Source organism: Echinops telfairi, unplaced genomic scaffold (assembly GCF_000313985.2).
Source record: "Echinops telfairi isolate 266 unplaced genomic scaffold, ASM31398v2 ScPeMD7_25;HRSCAF=90, whole genome shotgun sequence".
NCBI lineage: Eukaryota > Metazoa > Chordata > Mammalia > Afrosoricida > Tenrecidae > Echinops > Echinops telfairi.
In genome coordinates, this window is record NW_022103922.1 from 31,577,548 (window position 1) to 31,587,608 (window position 10,061).

The window sequence follows — 10,061 nt, forward strand, 5'->3', positions numbered from 1 at the left end:
GCCCCCCCTCACGAACACTTGATAACGCATAAATTATTATTATTATTATTATTATTATTTTGTCATGTCTTACACTGTCTGATGTCTCCTCTGAGACCCACAGGGAGAATTCTACCATGTCCAATTGGGCCACAGTGAGTCTGAATCCAGGGAGTTTTGTTTCTGTTTTGTAAGCAGGAGCCCAGAATGACTGTCAGAGGCAGCTCGGGCCCACTTGATGGGGTCTAGTAACCTGGGTGGTGCACATGGTGAAGGCATGCTGTGAATACCAGTAGAGGTTCAAGTCCACACACAGGTTTCTGGAAGAAAGGCCTGGGGAATCTCCTCCAGGACAATGTTGCTGCTGGTCGGTGCCGTCAAGTTGGTTCCAACTCACAGCACCCCAATGTTCAGCGAAAGGAAGGAAATGCTGCCTGGTGGCAATGGTTATGTTATGCAACATGGTGGACATCACTGTGTCTTTCCAACCTTCGAGACTCCTCCTCCTCCATCCTATGAGACATGTTCAGCTGCTGATACTTATAAGGTTTCCAGTGGCTAATCCTTCAGAGGTGGATAACCCCTTCCTTCGTGGTCTGTTCTTAGTCTGAAAACTCTTCCACAGCCCATCCCTTTGAGTGACCCTGCTGGGGTTTGAAATCCGGCTCACATGGCTTCCAGCATCACAGCAACATCTAAGCCGCCACAGTGCAACAAAGTAACAAGCCGTGAAAAATCGGCCATTGAAAACCCTGTGGAACACTGCTCTCCTTTGACACACGTGAAGTCACCGTGAGTCAGCCTGGGCTTGGCAACAACTGAACTTGAACTTGATGGGCGTAAAGTGAAATTGCGCCCTCGTGCACCCTCAGAGGCACTCTTGCTGCTGTTCACATGCTGTGGGACTCATTCACAGGAGAGCCCGGCTTCTCACAGCTCTTGGCTCAGAAGGGTGCACCCCACCCCACCAGGCCCTCACGGGCTGGGAGGCCCCGTGGTGAATCAGGGAACCATCACCACTGGCCCCACGGCCAGCCCATGACTCAAGACAGCATCCTCACCTCCTAGAGCAAGAGCCCTGATGGAGAGCATCCCTTTCATGCTGCCTTCTCTTCACCTCCACCCAGATGCACCCCGAAAGCCCGTTTCTGGGTCTCTGATGGGGCAGGCCAAGACAGGAACTAGCAAGGGACTCCTCCCCACCGAAGGAGAGCCCCAGCCACATGCCCTTGAAGAAGGATTGAAAGGAAATGTGAACCCAGCCCACGAGGTCCTGTCCTGCTCTGCCCTGACCTGAACCTGCTAGCAGCTGAGAAAGGCAGGGGCAACCCTGCCACCAGCCGGCACAGGCATGGCTCTTCTATAACTTGCCTGTTTGCACTCTACTCACAGAGGCTCATGTGTGTTGGGCCGAGAGCAAACTGGCACACACAACTGTGGGTTTGTTTATCTATTTTTTAAAAAATTATTTTACTGGGGCCTCATGCAACTCTTATCCCCAATCCATACATCCATACATTGTGTCAAGCACATTTGTACGTTTGTTGACATCATCATTTTCAAAACATTTTCTTTCTATTTGAGCCCTTGGTATCAACTCCTCATCTTTTTTCCCTTCCTTCCCCACCCTCCCTCATGAACACTTGATAATTTATAAATTATTTTTTCATGTCTTACACTGACCAATGTCTCCCTTCACCCACTTTTCTGTTGTCCATCCCCCTGGGAGGGGGTTATAGGTAGATCATGGTGATTGGTTCCCCCTCTTTCCCCTACCCTTCCCTTCCCCTCCTGGTATGGCTACTCTCAAGATTGGTCCTGAGGGGTTTATCTGTCCTGGATTCCCTGTGTTTCCAGCTCTTATCTGTACCTGTGTACATGCTCTGGTCTAGCTAGATTTGTAAGGTAGAATTGGGGTCCTGGCAAAGGCGGGTGGAGGAAGCATTAAAGAACTAGAGGAAAGGTGTATGTTTCATGGATGCTATACTGCACCCTGACTGGCTTGTCTCCTCCCTAGGACTCTTCTGTAAGAGGGATGTGCAGTTGCCTACAGATGGGCTTTGGGTCTCCACTTCACACTCCCCCTCATTCACAATGATATGATTTTTTGTTCTGGGTCTTTGATGCCTGATACCTGATTTTATTGACACCTCTTGATCACACAGGCTGGTGTGCTTCTTCCATGTGGGCTTTGTTGCTTCTCAGCTAGATAACTGCCTGTTTATCTTCAAGCCTTTAAGACCCCAGACACTATATCTTTTTTTTAACTTTTTTTTGTGTGAATTATTTTGTTGGGATAAATTTTTTTTTTCTTTTAATCATTTTATTAGGGGCTCATACAACTCATCACAATCCATACACACATCAATTGTGTAAAGCACATTTGTACACTCATTGCCCTCATCATTCTCAAAACATTTCCTCTCCACTTAAACCCCCGGCATTAGGTCCTCATTTCCCCCCTCCTTCCCTGTTCCTCCCTCCCTCATGTGCCCTTGATAGTTTATAAATTGTTATTTTGTCATATCTTGCCCTGTCCGACGTCTCCCTTCACTCACTTTTCTGTTGTCCGTCCCCCAGGGAGGAGGTCACATAATGTTCCTTGTATTCGGTTCCCTCTTTCCAACCCATTCTCCCTCTACCCTCCCAGTATCACCACTCACACCACTGGTCCTGTAGGGCTCCTCCGCCCTGGATTCCCTGGATTTCCAGTTCCTCTCTGTATCAACAGACACTATATCTTTTGACAGCCGAGGACCATCAGCTTTTTTCACCACATTTGCTTATTCACCCGCTTTGTCTTCAGCGATCGTGTTGGGAAGGTGAGCATCATGGAATGCCAGTTTAATAGAACAAAAGAGTTCTTGCATTGAGGGAGCACTTGAGTGGAGGCCCAATGTCCATCAGCTACCTTAATACTAAACCTATAAATATATGTACATAGATCTATTTCCCCATCGTCATATATAAATATATATAAAAAAGGAAAAGCCCATAATTGAAACCACAAAAAAGCTCTTTGCCCCCCAAGTCCTTCCTCTATTTCCTTTTAATTTCCTCTTGTCTCACTATCATGTTCCGCCTTCATTTGGGTTTCAGTAATTCCTCTCAGTTGCATTGCCTTTGATCAAGCCCTATCAGGCCTCCTACACCCTCCTCACCATCTATTTTAAATCACTTGTTGTTCCCTTGTCCCTGGGTTTGTTAACATCCACTTCCATTCCCCCACTTCCCCCTCTCCCATGTCCCACTTGAACAATTGGTCCCGTTTTCTCCTCCAGATTGTTTATCCCGCCTATCTTATCTAGATATACATGCAGAGATAATACTATGCACAAAGACAAGACAGAGCAAAACAAAGCAACAAAAGAAAACAAAACAACAAGAAAAAGAAAAGCCTGTTAATAGTTCAAGCTCTGATGACCATTAAGAGTGTTTTCTGGTCCCGTCTGATGGGGTACCATGCCCTGATCCCAAAATCTACTTTTGGTATTCCCTGGGGACTTCGTCGCACTACTCTCCTTGCTGTTCTGTTGCATGCCGTCCTTAGTGTTTCCCCTCAGTGTGGTGGGGTCAGAATGGGCACAATTCCCACACTGTCTCCAGTGTTGTCACCCGCAGTGCTATGGGTCAGTAAGGGACGTTGTGTCTGGTAGTAGGGTCGGCCCTATGGTCCTCTCTGTGCTTTGGCTGCTCTGAGCAGAAATATTTCCCTCAGGGATTGGTGGGCCAGGATGTGCTCCACTCTTCTCCTCCCCCTTCATTTGCTCTTGTGTGCTCTGATCCGACATGTCCCTCTCCCTGAGCTGTAGCTTCAGTGCTGCCCTCTGAAGTTAAATTCTTCTGGGAAGGGGGAGGGGGGGCTGTCCATGTAGTTGGGATTGGGGCCAGGCCCTCAGACCTCTCTATTGGTGGGTTTGTTTATCTTGCTCACAATAATCAGCTCACATTCGCACATGTGCCCCTACATGTACTCTCACGTGTGAGCATGCATGTTTGTGCTTAGCTATAATCCAGGGAGGAGCCCTGGTGGCGTAGTGGATTATGCACTGGGCTAACCGCAAGGCCAGCCACTCAAAACCACCTGCTCCACTGGAGAGAAGAGGAGGCTTTCATCTCCCCTAAAGAATATAGCCTCCTCCCAGGGAGTCGGACAACAGAAAGGTGGGTGAAGGGAGACGGTGGTGTAAGACATGAAAAAAAATTATAAATTATCAAGGGTCCATGAGGGAGAGAGGAGGAGGAAATGAACTGATACCCAGGGCTCAAGTAGAAAGAAAATGTTTTGAAAATGATGATGGCAACATATGTACAAATGTGCTTGACACAATGGATGGATGGATGGATCGTGATACAAGCTGTAAGAGCTCCCAATAAAATGGTTTTTAAAAAAAAAAAAAAAGAATGTTTGAGAAATTCACAGGATCAGTTCTATGCTGTGCTATAGGGTCGCTCTGAGTCAGAATCCACTCCATGTCAGCGAGTGTGAGTTTAATAATCCCAGGGCAGTAGCCCACCCAGAGAGTGCCTTTGTGACCCCTGTCTAAGGTCCAATCTCCAGGAACAGGACTCTGTGTCTCCCATAGAACTCTGTCATGGACAGGCACACATTGGGAATGGTGAAAGTTGTCCCTGAGGAGGTCTGGGCAGGGCTTGGGGCTTCCTACTGACTGCGAGAATACTCCAAGGATGCTTTCCGAGGGTCCCTACTCTTGCCAGCCCTCCTCGACTCACCCAGGCTCCACCAGGTGGGTCTGGGTCTGGCCGGGGCTTGGGGGGCATCCTCCTCCTTGACTTGGCTGTGAGTGGCCCCCCAGTGGAGCAGAAAGCAAGAGAGCATGCTTTCACAGAGAGGAGACTGAACTTGATGGGGCCCCAGCCCTCTGAGTCACACCCCTTACCCAGAGCCCTCTAGGCTTCTCTTGCACTTTGGGAAGGAAAGCCCAGGCCTAGTGCAGGCTGAGAGCCAGCCCGCCTGGAAGACCAAGCGCCAGAAGCGTGCCCCACCTCTTCCCAGGGCGTTGTGAGCAAGGTGTGGGTCTCACTTGGGCGGGAGGGCAGAGCCAGAGAAGGGGCCTGCCAGCCCAACCACCCCGTGGGAGGGGAGGCTGTGACTCCTTAGAAGTCAGAGCTGGGGGAGTGGGTTCCCAGACAAGGGAAGGGCTGGCAATTCGAGTCCCAGCCTGCTGAACCAGAGGGGCTGCCTGGACATGGCTGGGGGCATCACTCCTTCCATTTCCTGGCCCCCCAACTTTTCTGTTTCAGTGAGAGCAGCCTGAAGCAGCAAAGAAGGAGATGTGGGCACAGCTGCCCTGACTCAGAGGTGGGGAAAGGGAGGGAGAGAAATATGGACACCCATTCCCCAAGCCCCCGCAAAGGTCCAGAACCTTGGAGAGGGGTGGGGTGGGGAAAGAATCAAAACCAACACACAGACCTCCTCAAGCTTCCTGCGCTTTGCAAGACAACCCCCCCCACCCCCACCCCTCCCCCCACCCCCACCCCCACCCCCCGGGATGGAGGTCATATTTTCCATTTCATCGGAAGTAAGACTGAGGTTCGGAGACAAGTCACCTGCTAAACTCTCTCGGTCACCCAGTACTGAGCTGAGCTGCTATTCAGTTCACCCACAGGGACGAGGAGAGGTGAAGAGGGAGCCCAGGGCCGAGGCATGGGGCATCGGGTGGGGGACAGGAAGGGTGCAGGACACAGAAACCCATTGAGTCCCCTGAAGTTCAACCTGGCCTTTCCAGGGTGTGTCCCCACTTTTAGGCCCCTGTTGGACACTTTGCCTGCCTCCGGGATTTGAGGGTGAGGGGCTGGCTCCAGCCCGGAGTGGGGGATGAAGGGAAGTGATGAATCACTCTATTATGAGCGTCCCCAGAGCAGGGGGCGGGCAGGCGACTCCACCTCCTGCGCCAACACAGTCACCCCCTGTCTCCAGACAGGAGAGATGGCAGAGAGCCCGGGAACACCAACTGCCCCCCTGGGCACTGCCAGCAGGATGCCCAGCTAGACCTTGAGAAAACCTCCCCTTTGACTAATATCCTGAGGACGCTAGGGTGACCTCTTGGTGTGCCTTGCTGCCCTTGGCTCCCTCTGAAAACAGCAGAGGGTCACATCAGGAATTAGAGGGAAGCATGGGGTGCTTGGCGCCTTGCTGAGGAAGGGTCCAGGGTCGAAGGGGCTAGGCTGACAGGGGCAGAGGCTTCTTATAGACCCAGAGTCAGAGTTTCTGGTCTGCCTTGGCCACTGGCTAGCGAGATGACCTGAACAGCTATCTTTTCTGATCCCTCAGAGTCAATCTCCTCATCAGTCACCTGAGGATGCTTCATCCCTACCTGCAGGGCCTAAGATTCAGAGAAGATTGTGGATTTTTCACTCTTTGAAAAGTGTACAAGGATTCCAGTTAACATGGGAGGCAGCTTCATTCCCGAAGCTGCCTTCCAGAGCAATGGCGGAACTCTCAGGGAAACGTGGGACTGCTAACCTTGAGGAGTTTGGCAGCTCGAAGCCACCAGCTGCTCCTCGGGAGAAAGATGGAGTTATCTGCTCCCATGACGCAGGTACAGTCTCAGCAGCCCTGGAAAGGTGGTTATGAGTCAGAATCGACTCGATAGTAGTGGGTTTGCTTTCCTGAGCAGTGCCAGGAGAGTGTCTGTGCGTGTGTGTACATGTGTGTACATGTGCATGTACCCACATGGTCTATCTGTGCACCTGTGTGGGTCTGTGAGGGCTCATGCGTATGATGTGTGTGTCTATGGAGTTCTCTATGTCCCTGGCTTTGGATCTTGGTTTATATTGATGACACCCAGGGAGATGAGACAGGGACCCTTCTTGGAGTCCCAAAGAAGAACCGACCAGCTATCTGGTCCTGTCCCATGGCAGCTTTGGGAGGAGGGGAGTTAGTGACAGAAAGGAGACACGCAGGTATCTGAGGGGCTCTGGTTCACAGGGGACCAGTTCCCTGGGGCACCTGAGCTTTGTGGCTTCCCAGCTTTCTCCTCCCTGGAAGAACTTGTGGAACTGGGTTGGGGTAGTGACCAAAGGAGAGAAGGAAACACACAGGTCACCTGGTGGGGGGACTGAAATGGGTCCAGCATTAGCTTGGCCCTTGCAGGGAGAAGGGGAACCCGGAGCACTGTTTGGCTGGGGCAGCCAGAGGGCTTCCTGAAGGAGGAAACATTTGGCTGGGGATTTGTGAAGGCTTTCCGGGTGAGAGACAACTGGGCCAAGTGCTGCGCAGGCTGCCTGCCTGCTTGAGACACGAGAGGGCTGGGTAGTAGCATGAGCAGTGGCTCTACACTGGAGTTATAGGAGCCAGAGCATTTAAGCAGCACTCACGCCTCTGAATCCCTGGGACTTAAGCAGGGACTGGTGGAGGTGCAGGTGTGGAGGGGAAAGTGCAGTGGGCAGAGCCCTAGCCCAGACCTCCTGCTTCAGCCCAAGCATCTTACCCATTTTACATCCCTGGACAAATTGACCAATGTTTCACCAGCAAGAGCGATGGCTAATGGGAGCCCTCAGGATCTCAGGCAGAGGGATGCCATTTACCACTTAAAGGGAGCCCTCTGGCTGCTGAGAGGAGGCTGGGCTGGGAAGGGAAGACTGGGAGGCCTGTAAGGAGGCCGCCAGAGAAGGGAAAGAGGCCAAGGGAAGTGGCTGGCGGGAGGAGAGTTTGAATCAGGCCCAGGAGGCTCCTCCGTGTACAGGTTAGCAAAAGGGTAAAGGTGGGCAGGATTGGGTGAGCGAGAAGCTCAAGGGGGCCCCGTGGGCCAGCAGGACAACTGAGTTCTAAGAGGCTTATGCCTGGATTTGGTGTGGGTGGGGGGTGGGGGTGTGATTGGCAGAAGGAGGCGCTGCATTTGGTGCTTCAGAAAGGCTGCTGGGTGTGTGAGCCCCAGAATACTCACTTGCTCCTCTTCCCAGCCCAGGCTGCTAATTACAGGGCCAACACCAGAGACCAGCCCTAGGGGAGAGGAGTCAGAGGGGCAGGATGTGAGAGGGAGAGAGGAAAGGTTGCAGCAGGAGAGTCTGTGGTCAGACTTTAGAAATAACTTCCTGGGGGTCTCTAGGCCTTAGGCCAGGGGGACCCCACGAGTTGGGAGATAGGAAGAGTGCTGTTATGGAGAAAGATGGGGAAAGGCCGGGTCTTTATACCCAACATTTCATCCACACTACTGCTCAGTAAGGGGAACAGGATGTGGGTCTCAATGCCCTCAGTCAGGACCCAAACTTGGACTCTTCAGTCTTGGGGAGACCCACACCCTGGCCTGTGGAGACTGCCAGTCTGGGGGAAAAGTCCTGCTTTGGGGAGCTCCCAGGTTGGGGCACAGAAAATTTAGGTTTGAACCGAGGTGGTCAGAGCACTCACACCATCACTTCTACCCGTGCCCCTGCTCCTCTGGGTCCTGAGCAGAGGGGGAAAGGGTGGGTGCATAGAGCTGGCAGGCAATCAAGTAGGACAGGGGCTCCCCAGCCCCCTTTTCTGTTGGAGGGATCTGGAGCTCGGGCTTTGCCAGTCCCATCTTCCTACTCACCACAGCCCTGGGTCCCAGGAAAGCACAGGCTCAGCAGCACATGGCTTGTCTAGGAACCAGGTTGACTAGTTTCTCAGTAGCTCCACCCCTCAGCTCCCTGTGTGACCTTAGATAAGTTCCTACACCTCTCTGGGCCCATGGAAACCAGGTAAATTCTCCCCACCCAGCTCTCAGAAATTTGTTATCCCCTATCTAAAACTGAGGGCTGGGAGGAAAGTGATCACTAAGCAGAGTGCTTGGGAAAGAGGAGTATAGACGATCAGCAGCATAAATCTGACCTGAACAGTTAAAACACTCGGTAGATTCCCCCTGTGATGCAGGCTGGATCTGATCTGGTTTACAACATTTTCTGTATTTTTGGTTTGTATTGTTTTGTTTGTATTTTTGGTTTGTATTGTTTTGTTTGTTTTTTTGGTTTGTATTGTTTGGTTTGGTTTTTGTTCGTTCATAGTAGAGTGTATCTCAGAGGTGTTACGTCTAATGGAGGTCACCCTCTTGAAGCTGTTATATGCTTTTCTGTTTTTCGGTAGATGAAACCCAGGACTGATGAACCTAGAGGGGCAGCAAGTAGAATAAGGGTTTCAGGGGAAGGTGGGAACAGTGGTGGTTGGTGGGTGAAAGGGAGATGAACTCAAGAAGTCCATGTAGAAAAAGATTGTGGTAGCAATTGTACAATTCTAATTGACACGATTGAAATATGGAATGATATATGTATTAAATCTCAACTAACAAAAGAATTCAAAACCGAAACAAACCAGAAAAAGGAATTAGTTACGGCTGTTTGATGAAAAGGATTGGGGAAGTTATCTTTCCGAGAACGGCTCTCTTCTTGGACCCCCATAGTTCCCTGGGAGTAGGGATGTCACATCTCCTCCTGTCTCTGCAACAGGAGGATGAGCAGGCTGGCCTTTCCTGGCAAGGGTGGGGGTGACTCAGGTGCCCTGGGCATCCCTTCCCCTTATAGGCTCACCACAGTCAATCTGTGACTCACAAAGCAAGCACCGGATGTTGGGGGCGGAGAGGAGAGGGGGGCAACACCTAGCCCGAATCTGACTAGATAGCTCAGGGACTGAGCAGACCTGATTTTTGTTTGTCCTGCTCCAAGGACCTGAGGCTTTGGGGTCCTGCTCCTGTTCTCTAGAGGCAAGCCAAGGAAAATGGGGTTTTCAACTAAGAGGATACTGGTTTAGGGAATGTTGTCAGATGCCACCGTCAAAATAGAGTCCTTTGAGAGCCCCTGGCCATAAGTACATCAGTTCCGAAGTCAGTCGCAACCAGGGAAATCAAGGTCTGAGAAGACGCAAAAAACTCACTGTCCAATGACAACTCACAGGGATCCTATAGGATAAGGTCCAACTGGCCCTGTGCATTTCTGAGGCTGTAACTCTTTGTGGGATCATTGTTTTCCCTAGTGGTTTCGAACTGCTGACCTTGCGGTTCACAGCACAACATGTAACCCACGACACCCCCAGAGTAGTCCAAGGAGAAAGCTTTACACTCACAGGAAGGAACCTAGGGTTTCTGCCTCCTGAGAGGTTTCTTTGT